The 10,005-nt window shown below is 41.0% G+C and overlaps 1 long non-coding RNA gene across 1 annotated transcript; it reads right to left on the bottom strand.

Annotated features, from left to right (window-relative positions):
- Positions 1–7: 7 nt before the first annotated feature.
- Positions 8–4,609, bottom strand: LOC148216669 (uncharacterized). The gene is made up of 3 exons (XR_015794793.1): positions 4,334–4,609; positions 2,080–2,296; positions 8–912 (listed from the first exon to the last, which is right to left on the bottom strand). It is a non-coding gene; the product is annotated as an uncharacterized LOC148216669 (long non-coding RNA).
- Between the last annotated feature and the right edge of the window lie 5,396 nt (positions 4,610–10,005).

Below are 10,005 nucleotides of genomic sequence, written 5' to 3'. Positions count from 1 at the left end.
CAGGGCACTCACATTTCACCAAAGAGTTGGATGCAACTTAAGTAAAGCATGCATGAATAATACTTTATGAGGGTAAAATCAGTCTGAACTTCGTCTTTCAGCTGTGTAAAACTGCTAAACTCAGCATTCCATATCTGATCACTTTGGGACCAGTTAAACAGCAACTCCTCTGAAATACCAGTCTGAACTGCATATTTCATGTGAGTAAAACTGCTAAACTCAGCATTCCTTATCTGATGGCTTTGGGACCTGTTAAACTACAACTCCTGTTACCCTAGTGCAGCAATGTCTGTCACAAATATCCATGGCATCTGATGGGAGTATATAAATTGCAGATAACCCCATTGCAATGTGTTTTCATTTGCCCCCTGTCCCCTCCTCAAGGGACTCTCTTGCCATCCATGTAGGACTTGAGTCTGGGGAAGAGGTTAAGCCTCCATTGGGCCTAGCTGGCTAGCATGTAAATTCTTGGATCTGCCAGACTGAACACTGAACACTGCAGCAAAAACTTTCTTCTTGCCTAAAAGAGCTGGCAGGGAGATTGGCTCCACTTTGTCTGATGGCTGACCCAGCGGAGGACCTTCTTGAGCACTGAATGATGACCGCACAGAGAACTGTTCCCTACGATTATTTTATTATTTATTAAATTTGCATTCCACCCTTTCTGCAGGAACTCAAGGCACCTTATACAGGCACCTGCTTGATGTTATTCCCACAACAACCTATGGGAGCTGAGAGACTGTCATCAGCCCATAGTCATCCAGTGAGTTTCATATACAATTAAACCAGTGCATAGGCCATGATCAGCAGGCTTCTGCGTATATATACTTGGAAGCGCAGCTTTAGTGCTCTTTCCGACCATGCTCAGGCAAAAGAGGATCAAGTCTGGACTGATGTCTAAAGCCGCATTCCCTAAGCAAAGAAAGAGCACAAGTTTAACCATTTGTGACAGATAATTGAGCCCATATTTTCCTCATGTGGGTCTATACAACCCTACTTTCTGGGACTGTTTTGTAAACTGGTCAGGAAGTCCAGCCTGGAGTGCAAAACCAGGACAATCGCTGTCAAACTGGGAGGTATGGTATGCCTAATTAAGGATGGACATTAACCTGTCTCCTCAGTCCTAGTCCAACCCCTTAACTACTACATCACATGGGCTTTATGGTTTTGCTTCACCCTCCTTTTTCTCAGGAAAAAAGTGTGCAATCATCATTTTATCTACTTCAGTGAAAGTTGATGTTTCCAGTTTTATTTCTGGAAAATGGAAGTGGGATTCCTCGTAAGACATCATCGTTTTGATTCAGGAACCATTTCCTGGAGAAACACTAGAAAGGCTCTCCTAGCTACACTTGAGATGTGAAATATGATTACGGTATTACGCCCATTTCACTGGCTCAGCTCCATCTTGCCTATTTTTATAGTCCTAGGTAACAATACTGTAATGATAGAACCAAACAGGCTGAATCTGAGGTAAAGATGACTGCACCCATCCAAAATTTTCTTTTTTTCAACAACACCCTTATCATACTAAAATCATTACTGGAAATACATATATTTCTAGCCACCATGACTATAAACATAGTGAAGGAAGGGGCTTAATGCAGGAAGAGATTGTTTTGTACTCATTTAAGGAATGTTTTCTTCATAAGTGAGGAAAAACTTCTGCAGTGAAATAACAATGGATCCAGTATTAATAAAAATATTAGCAGCTTATAACTTTCTGGTGCCTGCAATAGATAATATTCTCCACTCCTGATAGATAACCAATACATTATTTATAATAATAAGTAACTTGCCTAAAGGGTAGGATACACTTTAAGTGGATGTCTATGAGGCTTCCAGAAACAGCACTAATGTTGGCTGCAACTAAAACCGAGAAATAAAAGTATAAAGGTATATAAAGTATTGATAAACACTTTACATACCTATAAAAGAGTGTTTTAAAATCATAGTATGAGAAAGAAAACACAATTACAAATGTCAATAATTCCTAAAAACAATTTCCCCCCAAAATAGTCAAAATGACAGAGAAAATATGATAAATTAAAAAATAAATAAATAAGAGGAGCACTAACATACCTGCTTAGTAATGATGCTATTTCAGAATAATCAGAAGAGTTCCCAGCTCCACTCCATGAACTTACAAGTATTTTCTTACTGAAAAGACAGTTGAGTCAGTTTTCTTTAACAGTGGAGTATTCTGATTTCCAAAAATCCAACGTTCTTGCAAGTGATCATGCCCTCTGTTTAGTTAAGAAAACACTGCTTCAGCTCTGGATTCGCCACCATCCTTCCTCTAGTGAGAAAATGGAGATGGAAAAATAAGGATTTCTTTAAAAGTGATATACATTTGAAGAGATATCTTTATGAACATTAGCGTCTGCAAATGACAGCTGCACATAATCTGCAGGAACTCTGATGGCACACGTTTTGGCTTGTGACCTGTGGCATTGCCCGTGGGTAGCTGCGCCTCTAAATCAGGAGCAATCTGGTATGATGTGAAGGGGGCCAAAGGGCATGGCTGATGATGAAGAAGTGAAGTGGTAGCTCATTTGTTTTGGTGAGCTCAAAAATAAATAAAATGGGTAGTGTGCTGGACAAGTGAAGAAGAGATTAATCCTGGGAATGAAGGCCATCTTTAGATATTGGCTTGATTCATTTAATATGCTCTATCTTTATGCATGTTTGTGTTCTGACATGCTTTAAATAGAATATAATGAATGAAACTCTCTTTTCCTTTTCAGTTACTGGGTCTTCAAATCATAGGGTAAGACTTCTTCACTCTTAAGTAAAGGGTTTGTTTTGAGAATGTTATTATCCATACCCGTTTGTAAGGAATTAAGTTGTCTGACTTCTGAGCCTCCATTCCTTTGGCACTAACAAACCTAGGGAGAGCTGTGAAGGCGGCATGACATCAAGTCATTAATTTTGCAGCTAATAACTTTCTGAAGACCCTCTAACAATAGTTGTAGGCTGTAGAGTTGACTGAAATCGGGGGGGGGGGAGGAAAACGTAAGTTTTAAGTGATACCTACAGGCAGGGACTAAGAACAACACACTGATGTTTGTCTGGGGTTGTATGATAGAATTGAATTTTCAACAATCAAAATCTTTTCACCTCTATTCCATACAAAAAGGTGGGAAAATATGTTGCTAGCACTTTGTATCCAGAAATAAATTGCTTGGAGGGGAAAAACCCACACAACCGGGGCTTTTTGCTGGGTTAGTCGCCTGCTAGAGAGAAGGGGAAAAACAGAACTTTTCTCAGTTTTTCTCTAGTTCCCTTTGTCTGAGTTGCTATGTTTGTGGAATGCTAGCATTAATTTTCAAAGAGGCAAAATGGCTCAAAGCAATCTCAGAGGGTGTTCTAAAGTATTATTAGTAGGGTGGTGTCCCTTTGACTAATTATATGCCAAAAGCTTCTGAGCTGCTGCCGAGATGGAGGACCTGTGAATCTGGCAAGCCACCTTTCCTATTTATGGTCCTGAGATGAGAATGTTACTTCAAGTTAAACCAGAGAGCAAGCAAGAGTTCCCACCAATGAGAAAACAGATTGCCCATAAGCTTGGCAAGCCTTCATTGTTGTGAATTATAAATATCCACTTTTTTTTTCCTGGTTACATTCTAGCTGAGTCAAAAGTGAATTAGCTCAGCTGTTAAACACAGGCAGCAGGAGAACAAAACCCATGTGCGGTTGTGTTCTCTCTTGTCTAAGAGTATGGGGTTTGAGCTGTACATATCTACATTATAAAAGGAATGTATACTGGTGGGAAATGCTTTTGTAAGAATAAAATACTGCTAAACCTATTGTAAAGCCCATTTTACAGAGCCTGCCACTACTTTCTCAAAAAGAAGGAATAATCTGTACGAGGCCTTTCTTTAAATTTTACCAAAGTTCCTATTCATTCCACTATTTAGAAAAAATACTGTTCCCTGTCTGAACTTCTGTTTCTAAGCCTTCACATCTCTAAATTTCTACTAAGATTAAAACAATAACATGCTAACAGTGTTTTTTCAAATCTCTTTGGGATGCAGTTGAATAGAAGAGGTATAGAAACATATTAAGTAAATGAAATATTATTGGTTTTGATCAGAGCACAACTTGTGACTTCCATTTATGATTTGATAAATCTGGTGGTGGGATGGAAATTACAGCTTGCCCCAGGACTGTAAAACCGAAAGGTTGTCCATTATCTGGCATGGCTCCATTAGTGCTCAGAGGATGTTTTCAGTTTGGTAGACCACAAGCTTGCAGACTTATCTTACCATAGCAAACAGTGTCATGTAAGATTAATTTTTCCCATAAAATAAGAGCAACAGCCCAGAGTACTTGCCAAGTTAATACGTAGCCACAATCCATTTGCTAATGAAGAGGCTCTTGGCTATTCCTTGTAATGCTGTGCATCTCACATACGGAAGAGCGCTAGTTTTTCATGGCTTATTATTCTTGTTGGATGAGATAGAACAGTAAAGCCTACAATTATGATTAAGCAACAAGAGCAACAAGATCAGAAAGAGGAGAGTATGCCTCTATTTGGGAATCAAAGAATTACCCAGAGTGCAACTTAGAACTGCGTTCATTGGCTGCACAAAAGGAACATGTCTAGTAGGTCAAAGAGAGCACCAGAGCACTTGCCTATTTTTAGCAAGCCTGTATTTGCAACATCCTTATTTAGCAATCCACCATAAGAACAGGCTGAGTGTGTATATCACTGTGTATGCAAGAGTTTGGAGGGGATTGTGACAAAAGATGTGTTCATGGAACATATTGCTGCTTCACACCAGGCAGGCAATGACAACTGCTTTCATTATCCTTTGCAAAGGCTTAAGGATAGTAATAAATAGTAACGCTCCAACAGGACTTTCCCTCCCAGTTATCCATGATCTGCTCTTGCTGAGTTGGTAGCAATAGGGCAGAAAGTGTAAGTCATCTAGCAGATTGATTTCTTGCTCCCTCTTAGCTCTGAGAAATTCAAGGGGCGGGGGGGAGGCTTGCAAGGCTGGTCAGACATATCTTGGGGTTAGAGTCGTCAAAACAGAACAGAGTGTTAAACAGCTCAAGAATATTCCGCCACTGCATTTGCTCACACATTTCACAACTACTTGCCATACTGAGTCCCTGCTGGCTGGCTTGATACAGCTTTTGGTTACTCCTTGCACAGAGCTTTGGCTTGTTTAATCATAGTTTATTGAATAAGTCACTACTGATTGGGTTTACAAACGGCACAGTGCAGATCACAATAGCTAAGTTCACAGAAGTCAAAATCAGACTTTATGGCTTAAGGCCATAAGTCCCCAACTTTTGGGGTTGGTGAGAACGTTTGGAATACTTAGTTCTGGGCACTCTTATAATGTGGTTGCTAGGGGCTTACCCATTCCCCAAATGGCTCTAGAGGGGATATAGCTGGTTATAAAGTATTGCAGTAAATTACTTGCCATCCCTTCTATCCTCTCTCCTGTAGGATTTTCCCTTCTTTATTTTTGCTCTTTTTTCCTGGGCAGATGGCACTCTTCCAGATGTGAGAGAGGCAGCTATCTACATTTAATAAATAAATAAGCACTGGGCTGCAGCCGCACAACATTTCTGTTTCTTCAGAAAGCCTATAGGATTTGTTGGAGGTTGGCATTTCGCTTTGCAGCATGCCAGCTTCCCACGTTTAATACTGAATGTTTATTTTTTGCCTCAAAGCAGGCGGGACAAGGAGCCATGTGAGCACTGCAGGAGATGAGGATTTAGGCAAGCCGGGTAAAAACTGCAGTCAGGGATTGAGGTGAAGCCTGTTTTGGATGACACTGCACTTCCCCTGAAAAAATGCATTCAGTTTGGGAGCGTTCCTTGATTTTCAGGGCTCAGTGGATTTGCAGGTTGAAGCTGTGGATTGGAGCATAATCTCACCCTAACGCTAGCCCTTTATAGTGCTATGTCCTGAATGCCAAATGTAACTCTTCCTGATGAGATTGAACTTGGCAAATTATCCATGCCTTGCTTACAATTGCTTAGAGTTTCTCCTGTGACTGAGGCAGCTTTTAAATAAATAAATAACATAACATTAATCTCCCATCTTGACTACTGCAACTACTACGTGTGACTATCCTTGAAATGTTCTGGGAACATTTGCAATTGGTTCAAAATGCAGTAGGCAGGCTGCTAACTTGTGCAAGGTAGAGAAATCACATGATGCCTGTATAGGAAGATCTATTCTGGCTGCCAACTGACTACCAGATACAGTTTCAAGTGTTGGTGGTGACTTTTAAAGCCCTAAATGACTTAAGGCTTGAGGATCTGAGGGACAACCTCTCCTTTATGGACTTTTCCAAGTTTCTTAAATCAGCAGGAGGCCCTTCTGAAGATGTCCCCACTGCCAGAAAGAGGTCTATCTGGTACACTGAAGAGGGCTTTGTCTTGTGGAAGTCACAAGCTATGGAACGTTCTTCCAAGAAGGTGCCTTTGGCCCTCACTCTCCCACTGCTTAACAAAATGGCAAAAACCCGTCTGTTTTGTAAACTTTAGTTATACTGAGTTTATTCTCTTGTTTCATAATTTGCATTTTGCTTTATTGTACTAACCCCTCTTGGGTACTTGATTAAGCAGAAAAGCAGGCTATATATTTAATGAGGAAGAGGAGGATGTCCATCCAGCACCAGATATTTTTGCAGTGTATAATAATGCATGAAGAGAGAAGCACATGTCTGAAAACAATTCACATAATATGTTCATATTCTCAGTGAGCATAATATAAATAATCTATTTGAAATCCTCATATCAAGAAGTATTATTTTATATTCTTACAGCAAGGGTACAAGTAAACCAGTAGTATTATATCCCATCTTTCCATCAAAACAAAGTGGCTGAAGACGATAAGAACGAACTAAAGCAAACAGTTGAAATACAGTTAAAATGCACACACAGATACAAAATAAACAACTTGTTAAAAACATGATCTGATTGAAGGAGTGAATCTTAACTCCTCTTCTGATGATACAGAGAGAGGGAGAGAAATGTACCTTCTATGGGAATGAATTCCTGGCTTAGGTGTGACTGGGTGGGTGGGTGGGTGCTGGGGTCAATGGCTTTCATGAGAGCAGCTACATTCATGCCGGAGTAACGGTTCAGTCTACACAGCACTGTCTCAGATGAAAGATTTTAGTCAGCAGAATCATCTGGAGCTTTAGCCAAGAGGTCTACTTTACTACCTGCTCTCCTGTATGGGGCTAGATAAAACCTGACTCTGATGACTGCATAGACACATCTGTGCAGTTTTTTTGGTACATTTTTATGGAAGTGACTTGCCATTGCCTTCTTCTGGGATATATTTCTGAGTCTTGTCTGCAGCCCTGGATTTCCTGCTGGTCACTTCTAAATACACAACAGGTCTGACCCTGCCTAGCTTTTTCAAGACCAGCCAAGGTTGGCTTCTCGCAGCCACCTGCTGTCCTTATGAGAATTCTATGGTCCTAAACTGGCTACAGACATTGCTGCAACACACAGGGAAAAAGATCATAATACTGGTGCGTGGAAGAACTTCTCTACACCTTCCAAGAAATGCTATGGTTCAAATGAACACTAGAAACTTGGGATCTGGAAACATAATACTCTCATATAACTTTTCTCATAATACATCCATTGACATGTTTTCCACATACTGGTGAAAAGTTATCTAATCTCCCTGGCAGTCAGATTGTCTGGTGTATGGCTCAATAAAATTGCAGTCCCAACAATGGAAATGACATTGAAATGCACCAAGGGCAATTTATGATGCAATTTATGGTGTTTCTTCTAATCTGGATGACACAGACCTCTAGTCATAACAGCTAACCATTATTTAATCATTTATCCCACACAAGTAGTTAAAAAAACCCTCCATCACCTAAACTCTTATACTGACAAGGCAGGTGTCTGCCTCTTGAAAGGAACATTTCAAGTGCCCACTTCCTGTTTCCTGTTTTAATCATTTTGACTGAGGCAGTTTGTGAAGTGCAGATCAAAAGATGACAGTTACATGCTGTTTCTGTTCCTGCAATCTCAGTCAAGACCTTGCAATCCACTTAACCGTTTTCTTTGCTATTTGTGACTCAAAGAAAATGGACCAGCTCTGGTTCTTATTACCTATTATCATACTTAGAGTAGCATGCAGCTTTCAAACTGTTCAGATGTTGTTTCAATTGGTTGGGTAGCTACCAAAGAGAACTGGGGCCCTGCATCTTCAATTACTGTGTAGAAGAGAGAAATTCTGCAGATGTTACGAGTTGGGCATGTTACACCTGCTAAACTTGCTCTTCTGCACAATTGCTGAAGGCACTTTTTTCCACTCAGTTATTTAAAATGATTCCTACTGTTCCCCATACACTGATTTACTGAAATTCTCCTTTGCTGTGGACAGTTCTTGTTTCCTACTGCCATAAAAAGAGAATTGCACATTACCTTTGGAATAAAATAAAATAAAAAGTAATAAAATAAATGTACTGCCTTCCTAAAAGGGAGCAGGATGTGGGCAAGTCCAACCTCCTCCTATTTCACAGGATCAGGCACACCACTGAGAAGGACTGCCTCTTGGCCCCTCCACCACCAACCTTTTCTGGTGGTGGACTCCTAAGCACCCCCTCCTTAGTGACATATTTGTATTTATTAGACTTATACCCTTCCTGTCATTTAGAACTTCAAGATATAACACTTCCATCTTCTGTATTTCCACACAGCAACCCTCTAAGGTAGATTGAGCTAAGAGAGAAGGATTGGCCCAAAGTCACCCAGAGAATGTCCGCGGTCAACGGTGGACTAGAACTTAGGTATTCCCATTCATAGTACAGTACAACACTTTAACCACTAACATTTTAACCACTAGACCACACTGGCTCAGTGGGTTGACTGCACAGGGCAGGTGGACTCCACTGGATGGAGATAGTATTAGAGTTAGAGAGGAATAATTTGTTCACAATCAGATCAAAATGCACTTCTACTTTCTGTCCACCAGGTGGGGTATCCTATTCCAAGCCCTTGAGCAGCTGTTTAACTGCTTTAGCTCATCCCTGTGGCATCTTTCCACATAATTTAGGAAGGGAGTGCTCAGACAGCCTATGCACCTTTGTACTAACTTTACCTACTTCACTAAGGCACAACAGCAAGAATACTGTTATTAAGAGGGCATCATTGCCCCCAATTTACGTTTTCTTAGACTGCATTCATTTCCAAAAAATGAAATAGTCCAAAGTTAGAAGGGCCAACAGTTGCCATTTGTCTTCTTCAGCTTGCACCAGGTCTCCTGTTGAGAAGTTTAGTCAGCAGCCTCCCAGCTCCTCCTTCAGGGCAGTCCACCCCAATCTATTTCCACTTTGGCTGGTGTGGGTCTTCCGGGCTGTGTGGCCGTGGTCTTGAAGTTTTGTTTCCTAATGTTTCGCCAGCACTTGTGACCGGCATCTTCAGAGTGCAGGAGCACAGACAGGAGCAGTTCTCTCTGTGCCCAGTATAATGTGACCCTTTTGTGGGTATTTATAGAGATCTGAGTGGGGGGGAAGGAAGGGGGGGAGATTGGGGGTGTGTGGGTGGGGTTGGGTTACTGAGTGGCTGCTTGTTTTGGTGTCAGAATCTGTGTGTATCTTCCTGGGGATTAGGCAGGGTTTTTTCTTCTATTGAATTGTTAACAAGGGGCTGCTGGGGGTGATTAGCAAGTTCATTGTGTGAACTGTTCACATGTCCTGGTGGTTGAGCTGAGTTCGTTGACCTTTTGCAGGCTGTATTTTTCAGGATTGGTAGCCAGGTTTTGTTGATTTTTAGACTCTCCTCTTTTTTATTGAAGCTATGCTGGTGTTTGTGAATCTCAATGGCTTCCCGGTATAGCCTGGTATAGTGGCTGTTGGTGTTGTCCAGTATCTCTGTGTTTTCAAATAGGATTTTGTGTCCAGTGTGCTTGAGAGCATGTTCAGCTACTGCAGATTTTTCTGGTTGCTGTAGTCTGCAGTGTCTTTCATGTTCTTTTATCCTGGTATGGATGCTGCATTTTGTGGTCCC

The sequence above is a fragment of the Python bivittatus genome, unplaced genomic scaffold (genome assembly GCF_059951505.1).
Source record: "Python bivittatus isolate LINGU-HERP-01145 unplaced genomic scaffold, Pbiv_v1 ctg000080_np1212, whole genome shotgun sequence".
NCBI classification, from domain to species: Eukaryota; Metazoa; Chordata; class Lepidosauria; order Squamata; family Pythonidae; genus Python; species Python bivittatus.
This window is presented reverse-complemented; position numbering and strand designations above follow the sequence as displayed.